General features: G+C 42.6%; 1 protein-coding gene across 1 annotated transcript in view; it reads left to right on the top strand.

Moving 5' to 3' along the window:
- Positions 1–5,201: 5,201 nt before the first annotated feature.
- Positions 5,202–8,432, top strand: part of LOC117459876 (interleukin-1 receptor accessory protein-like 1-B) — a 222,183-nt gene continuing 218,952 nt past the window's right edge. Inside the window, exon 1 of the mRNA XM_034101040.2 lies at positions 5,202–5,618. The gene's annotated coding sequence lies outside the window, so the exon portion shown is untranslated. The remainder of the gene's footprint in view (positions 5,619–8,432) is intronic.

The raw sequence follows: 8,432 nt of genomic DNA, 5'->3' as shown, positions 1-8,432 counted from the left end.
CTCCTGGCTGGTCTACCTGCATGTGCCATCCGACCTCTGCAGCTCATCCAGAATGCAGCGGCTCGTCTGGTCTTCAACCTTCCTAAATGTTCCCACACCACGCCGCTCCTCCGCTCCCTCCACTGGCTTCCGGTAACTGCTAGAATCCACTTTAAGACAATGGTACTTGCGTACCATGCTGCGAATGGATCTGGCCCTTCCTACATCCAGGACTTGGTTAAACCGTACACCCCAGCACGTGCACTCCGCTCTGCATCAGCCAAACGACTCGCTGCACCCTCGCTGCGAGGGGGACCCAAGTTCCCATGAGCAAAAACACGTGGGTTTGCTATCCTGGCTCCAAAATGGTAGAATGAGCTCCCCATTGACATCAGGACAGCAGATAGCCTCACACACCTTTCGGCGCAGACTGAAAACTCATCTCTTTCGACTCCACTTCGAGCGATAGAACTATTAACAAAGCACTTATATACTAATAAAGGGCTGGCTTACCTAAAGCCAGTTGAGTAGCACTTGAAATGTTTTTGCTCTATGAAGCCTGATGTACTTATATGATTCTGTTTTCTTCAAGTTTTTATTTTGTTGGTCGAACGCACTTATTGTACGTCGCTTTGGATAAAAGCGTCAGCTAAATGTAATGTAATGTCATGTAATGTAAAAACAATATAAATGAAAGCAGAATATGAGCAAATGATTAGGAGAATAGAGATCTACATGTTTGTATGCAGTACAAGTCAGGGGTATTCAACCCCCAAATTCACTCCTTTTTTTGAGTTTGTATAGGCAAGTGATGCAAGACCACTGAGACAATCTCAAGTAAAAATGCTTTAAGAGTGAATAGTGCCGTCCTGAGAAGTATTACCATTTTGAGCAGTCAGCTGTAGGCCATGAGGGCTATACAAATATCTGCAACCAGACGGGCCTCTGCTGGGGCATGCAACTGTTTATTTTAGGCAGTCGGTTCAGTGACTTCTTCTTGCTTACATAACGCAAGAAAGAAAGTGGTGAGAAGGATCCAGGTGGAAATGTGTTGCACACCACTGAGTGTGTCTTTATCTCTATTTAGAGATGTATGCTAAAATGGCCAAACATTACAGAGGCACTAAGAAAGCTCAACAAAAACCCGACAAAACTAAACAAATGTAATATGAATGCCATCTCCCCAGTTGAATGAGCCATTCAGTATGAAATAAACTCTAACAGCTAACATGACACGGAGATTTCTTCTCTCTGATAAATCAATGTCCATCGTGAACTAAGTGTCTGGGCCGTCTTTGTTTGACATAGCAGGGATTCACTGTGGCTTTGCAACACATGTGTTGGATTCCCTCGCATACTGGAGGAGACGTGTAGAAACACAATATGCTGGCCACTTAGTGGCACAACGATACTCTGTGCAGGTTAAAGGGTCCTGTTTTGATCATTTTTTAGGTTCATATTTGTTGCAGTATCGGACATGTTTACACACTTTAATGTTCACATTGTTTTCTCATACTTCCTGTGCTGCAGCACATCTTTTCACCCTCTGTCTGAAACCAGAGCCCAGTCTGCTCTGATTGGTTAGCTCTGTTGTGATTGGTCAACCGCTTTAAGATGTCCCGCCCCTAAGTCCATAACGTTCAATGTGTTGAAGTGCTGGCCAATAGAAGTGTGTGTGTTGCATAGCGATGGCTCTTTGTTCCTTAACTTTGGGACCTTTTCGGACTATTTACATGCACACAAACCTATATAACACACGAGGTGAAACTCCAAAAAGCACAACAGGGCCTCTTTAAATACACTGCTGTTTCATCTTAGAACTCTGTTCATCAATAAGCTACTAAAATAATAAAAATATGATTTTGCATTCATGTGGGGGCAGTATTATATAAACACAAATAAAGCCCTTGGATATGGCTGTTATCATTTCTTTAAACACTTTAGAGATAAAAAGAAATGGTGCTATGACTCCCCACGGTTGTCAAAAATGCATCAGAAGCAGCAGCGCCGTGGACTCTTATCACATTCCAACTTATGTCAAGTCGTATCTCATTAAATCTTCTCTGATCGGAGCTGAACTGAATTGGAGATGAGCGGTGAATAATGCATCAACTGCGTGATGACATCACCGCACAAACACATACACATGCATCTCTACAAGAGGTTATATCCTCTTATTGTCAGAAATGATTTACCTGAAGACATGTTTCCTACATATGAAAGGACCCTGTAATTAGAGGTATTTTGACAAAGTATGTGAAGGCAGTCAGACTCAAAATATGTTTGCTGCTAGTGTCTTCACTACCATTATTCAAGGAACAAATTAAAACATGCGTATTTATTTAATAGGAAGGGTCACGCTTTGTTAGTCCGTGTGGGATTACATGTTGAGATGTTTTCTGCTAAGTCCTGTTGGTACTCTGTGTTTCGGTAGGCAGTAATTGGAGAAGGGCTTCGAGTCTTCCTCCAGTGACCTGATTACCCCAATGAAATGTGTAGCCTTCCCAGAAAACAACCCTTCTCACAAAGTAGTGTCTGATTATTACTCCCAGTCCAAATGAGGTTAAAAGAAAAGCAGCTGAGGGAGCGGGGCAGGGACATATGGCTGAGCCTTTTTAGAGTGTGTTGCAGTACGTTTTTTATCCTTAGTTAATTTAACCAAAAAATTAAGATATCACATTTTTTAAAACCCTTGAAAATGCTGTGGTTGTGCACCAAATTAGTTCCATAACTACTGCATAACTGTCTGGTTTAGATGCTAATATTACTTGCATAATTTTTCATAAAAACGGGCAATCCAGGATTACTTAAAGGGGCCTCTTGCTAATCTTCAGGTTCATATTTATATGTTGTGCCTCTCCTGTGACATGTCTCCATGCTTTAAGGTTCAGAAAGCTCTTTACTTTTCTCATACTGCCTGTGCTGCAGCACTTCTTTTCACCCTCTGTCTGAAACCAGAGCCCAGTCTGCTCTGATTGGTTAGCTGGCCGGCTCTGTTGTGATTGGTCAACCCCTTAGAGATGTCCTGCCCCTTAACCACGATGTACAATGTGTAGGAGCGCTAGCCAATAGCAGCGCGAGTGGTTTCATAGGAATGTCACTTCATTCAGGAAGTAAACAAAGGAGTCCAATGGAGGTTTTAAGTAAAGGATCTGAGTACATTTTCTACTTCTGACCTTATTTTATCATATACCTCCCTCATCATCAGTCCAATTCAAATTCATCTTTTAAAGTTTCACATTAATTTATGTTACACCTCCATGTAGTAACTCATTTAAAAAAGAACCTCTGACATGTTTTCCATACATCAGCAGATGTGTCTTTTAATTGGAACAGTCTAATGCTTCATACCAGTGTTGCTTCATTGTCATCTTTTGAGAAGGTTGGATAACAGCCTTGCTTTGAGCCCAGTGATGATGTGTTTGTAGTTTTTAAACCGGGGTTTGAGAGTGACTCATATCACTGTAGTGTTAACCCATGGAGGAGCATACTGTAACTGAGCAGATCCAGAATGCACCCGAATCATCACACAACTCTTCAAGTCACGACAACTCCTCAAACCAGCATGAAGTGTGCAGCAAACAATCATCCCTCACTGGACAGTTGACCTCAACGTTGCACCCTAACCAGTTGATTGAGTTGAGGCCATTTGCGGATGACAACCTCGGATGGAAGGAGGAATCAATGGCGTGTTTGTCCACTCTTCTGCTCATTAAGAAACCCCTATTCACGTCAGGGTCTGCATATGACAAAGAAAGCTCACAAGTGCACATTTTCAGTCAGAGGAGGGTGGTTTCTCCTCCTTCTCAAAGCCCTCCCCTCATCCAAATTCCCCAGCGCTGTGCCAGAGGCCAAAGTCTTGACAGGGGTAGCCAGTGAGCGGGAAATCAAACGGGTCCGTTTTCTGCAGCCGGGCTCTCCGACACGGAGCCCCTGCTTACCCAGCAGCCCTTAATCTGTAACACGCCGTTGCAATCGAGGAATAAAAGAAGCTTTACTGTGCATCCATCATCCTCAGCAACACTGGGGTTTGTCTCATGCCTCTGTGATGTGAGTCGATTGGTTACTCATCAATACTGGTGTGCAGACATAATATCACATTCATCTCTCAATGTTGATACAATACAATGGGTATCACTGCAAAGCAAATAAGTGGTTTTTCAATATTTGTCTGTGAGATTGGAAAATGTTGTTTAATTAAAAAGTAGAAGTAGAAAAGGAGAACATTTCATTTTGTGTGCGAATGGACAAAAGCATTTGAACCTTTTTTTGTTTAAAATTAAGGTCTGGTGTGTGTGTATATCCTGCTCATTAAATGTGACTACTGCCTTGTTACTTTGATATCATTTCACAATTTAGTTTAGTTACTTTTAAAGTCTCAATACACTGTACCAATTGATCTGTAAAATTAATGATTTTTTTACGCACAGCACAACAATATTCAACATTTTAGGCTTAAGCATTGAACATGTGTTTTCACTTTCATTTGGTACATCACCGTGGTAATTTGAAGACCATTTTTAGTACATTTCAGCCCTTTCTGTTATCTCCATATGGCGGCAGTGCGTCTAGCCTCAAACTTGTGCTGCACTGCATTAAAGCTGCCTGCTCCATCCAGCGCTCTTTATCCTCTGTGTAACCCAAGTGATTCCTACAAGCACATTTATTTCTCGAAAACATTCGCAGAGTGAGGATTGATTTTCCTCATGAGCGTTCATTGGGAAGGTTTCACTCATTGCGCCATGTGGAGGGTGAAGGCTCCAGAGGAACGCAGCTCACATTGGAGCGTTCACATTGGTACTATAGGTCAAGCCAGATAAAGTATCCAAACAAGGCCTCTGATCTGTCCTTCAAAATAAAAGCCATGCAGGAAAATGCATTCAAATGAGCACAGCACTTGGGGAAAAGTCATACAATAATCTGTTAAAACGGTCCGTGTGAGATATGAACATGTCTGGCAATAATTTGTGCCGCAGTTGTTGCCCTGTAGCCTCTGTAAATAGCATACTAAAGCATTATGTTTGATGAGTGATTGCGTGCTTTTATTTTGACGCCAAATCCCGTCTTTTCCTGTGCTGTCTTGCTCAGCTCATGCTGACTTCTCGCCGCACTCTGAGAGAGCGGAGGAGAGAGAGAGCGAGAGAGAGAGAGAGAGAGAGAGAGAGAGAGAGACGGCATCCGATGTGTCTTTTTCTGCACATCACTTTGGAAATTTGCGCTCGTGTAGTCCTGCTAAAGGCGGTGCTCACCTGCCGGGCTGTGAGCGGCTAACTGAATTAAGAGGATCATCAGACTAATTGCCTCTGATATTGCCCTTCATTGATTCTTTCGACCATTACCCTAATCACTGTCATGCTTTTCTTCATTTTCTCCACTCCTGTTGTTTCAAAGTGACCGGTTGCAGGTGTTTTTGTGCTCCGATTTGCGCCAGTCAAGCCTGGCAATATGTAATTTTGTGGATAGACGCTGCGTTTTTTTGGAGAAGTGGACTATTTCACGGCACGGGATTCCTTGTGATTTCTTTTTCAAACGTTACTGCTTTACTCTGTAGACCAGAACAGATTCTGATACACCGTGATGGTGTGGGGCTATCAGAACTGACAGCAGAGTGTACGCTATCATTTGCAAACTGCTTGTGGGTAAGTTCAATATATGTTTGGTCTATTCGTTTCCAAAGTTATTTTGATGCCCGTGCTGATTTCTGTAGATCTGCTTGAACCAGTTTGTGGGCACTAACGATCCGCTTGGATTATGCTGATATTACAAACGGATTCCAGTGTTTCCAAATATGCGGCACTTAAATGCACATTTAGTGTTTACCCCTCATAAATCCCACTGGCTCCTTTTGCTTTAGTTGCGGATGCAGCCTCCTCAGCTCAGTGGATGTTACAGGGAAGTCTTCACGGCTGCAGTACGACACTGAAGTGGACTGCTGAAGTCGTCTGTATTCTTTAGTAAAAACCCAATCATCCAAGCACACCAATTACATTGTGTCAGTGGATACGGGCTGTTAATTTTACGGTTAATTTTTATCTCGACGTTAAATGTGCAATAACACTGTGCGCATTTGGGTGTCGCTCTGGTGCGTCAGCAATGTTGTGTGTGTGTGTGTGTTTGTGTGTATAAGCGCCTGTGGAAAGTGCGCGGTTTTGATGCGTGTGTGAGTGGGTGTATGTGCATGTGCACATGCACGCGTGTCAGAAAAGGGGTGTCGAGCAGTGCCCGGGTTTAGTAATTTCAAATTATTTCTGCTGAATGATTGCTTGACGAGTCAGCTCTCTGCCTTGGTGTTTGCTAGTATTTCCTCTCCCGTCCCCTGCCTCCCTCTCATGCTCGGGTGGATGATGGCCTATAATCACCCAGATGGATGTTGGAGCTCCACTCTGTCTTGGATCAGACTGGAGTTTGCTTTAAACATATTTTGGAATCAGGAAATTATACTGCTGTAAAGCTAGAGCAGATGCTGGCTTAACAAAATGGGGAGGGGGGTGTTTTTGTCTTTCACCCACTACTACATATGAGTTACGCAAGGTACTAGCCTTGTAACTTGCAACTCACCTTTTTATCATGTAACGACTGCCAGAAAGCTGCTCCTTCTTACACATTGTTCTGTTAAACTGTTAGAAACAATCAACTCCTAAGGCCAAGGCCTGCAGGCAGAGAAAGACTTATTCATAGCAGCTCGTTAATAAAATAAGATGTCTATGTTTGTCACATGTGTGCTCCATTCCCACTGCTCTGAAGTCATCTTGCTCTGCAATTCAATTTCTTCTTGACTACTTCTGCTGTAGGTGATATATTCTTGGTTTATGATATTTTAATATCATCTTTATTTATCTCGAATACCAGGGGTTACGCTTTGCCACAGGAGCAACCAGCAGCACATGAATTTATAGGTAAGTGGCAGTGACCACTTAACGCAAGCCCTGCAGCTACATATTGAGCTGAGTCGAGTGCTCTCACACAAAAATTGATTTAGACAGAGATTATGTCATCCAGCATTGGCACACTTTTTTTTATGCTGGTCAAGTTTACCCAGCGGCATTCAATTCCTCTTCTGCTCCCTGATGAATTAAGTGTGTCTTAATGCACCATTAAAGTCACTGTCTTATTGGCGGGGTCATTTTCAGTCACATTTGTTGTACTTAATCAGTTTTTTAATTCATTTCGACTCTGGACTCTGACTGGGTATGTGGATGCTCTTAATAAAGTTGAATTTCAACATCAAACTCAGTGCCATTAGTTACATTACATTAGTACATATTTGCTAATAACCATTGTTCCAATTTGGCTTGCAATGCTCTCTCTGGCAGACAGACGTATCTGAAGACATCACAAGCTTCCTCCCCTTCCTGTCTTGATTGATACTTTTAATTTTCAAGGAGCTGTCACCAATGCCTATTGGCCTTGGCTTTCCAATCAAGGGGCAGGCAGTCAGAGGCTTTCAAATGAAAGATAACATAGCAGGAAATAAGGGTTGTCTCACTGTGCAATACTGGCTCTGTGTGGGGAGTGATTGGAGCAATTGATGAGGATTTGTGAGGAAGAATGTTGAGAGAGGCCACCTCAATCATGGATATTAAATTACATTAATAAGACTACAAGGGGAAATCGAAATACCCAGAGGTGATCCAGCTTGTGTGTTAGTGTGTGTGGGCGGCAATGTGCATGTGTGCAAATTCAGCCGGACCACCCTCCATTCGGACTTCTGTGCAGACTTATTGACTGTTGTGGACCACGTGCATAGCACACATGCTCTCAGTTAAATCTTTTGAAAATCCAATCCCCGTGAAGATGAGATTCCTCTTTCCTCATGCCTTGTTCCATTTTCCATCACAATCACAGGGCATCGATCTGATTCCAAGCTATTTATTTTTGTTGCAGACATCATGTCCTGGATTGACAAGTATGGTAGATCAGGTAGATTACAATATGTCTGGCCATGTTGCTCTGCTCATAAGAAAGATTCATGAGGGTGAACACTAGGGCTGCACGATATTGGAAAAAACTGACATTGCGATTCCCCCCCCCCCCTGCGATATATATTGCGATATGAAAACATACAGGAATTGAAGAAAATACAATTTTTTCCCAGCAAACCATCCTTTCTTGAACGTTAATGCTACAGTATACAATTGGTATTTTTGTAACTATATTTAACCGGATGAAGGATTTTAGTCACGGACGTCTGGATCTTAAGTTATCAGAGCAACAAGCTGAGCTAGCTCGGTTAGCAGCGCCAAACCGCCCTGGAGAAACACATGAAACTACTTTATTCAGTGTTTTTACCTTTAATCTCCGGGTCCGTTTGCTTTGGAGATTTGATTGTGATTGGTGGTTTGCTGTCACTCACTCAAGTACCCCTGACATGAGAGCCGCGCAAGTTATCCTTTTGTAGCAAGCGGCAAAATAATTGTAACATGACATGTTTGAGTTAATTTGCCTACTGAATA

The sequence above is a fragment of the Pseudochaenichthys georgianus genome, chromosome 2 (genome assembly GCF_902827115.2).
Source record: "Pseudochaenichthys georgianus chromosome 2, fPseGeo1.2, whole genome shotgun sequence".
Taxonomy (NCBI): Eukaryota; Metazoa; Chordata; class Actinopteri; order Perciformes; family Channichthyidae; genus Pseudochaenichthys; species Pseudochaenichthys georgianus.
The sequence above is the reverse complement of the archived record's forward strand: the minus strand, read 5'-3'. Positions and strand labels throughout refer to the sequence as shown.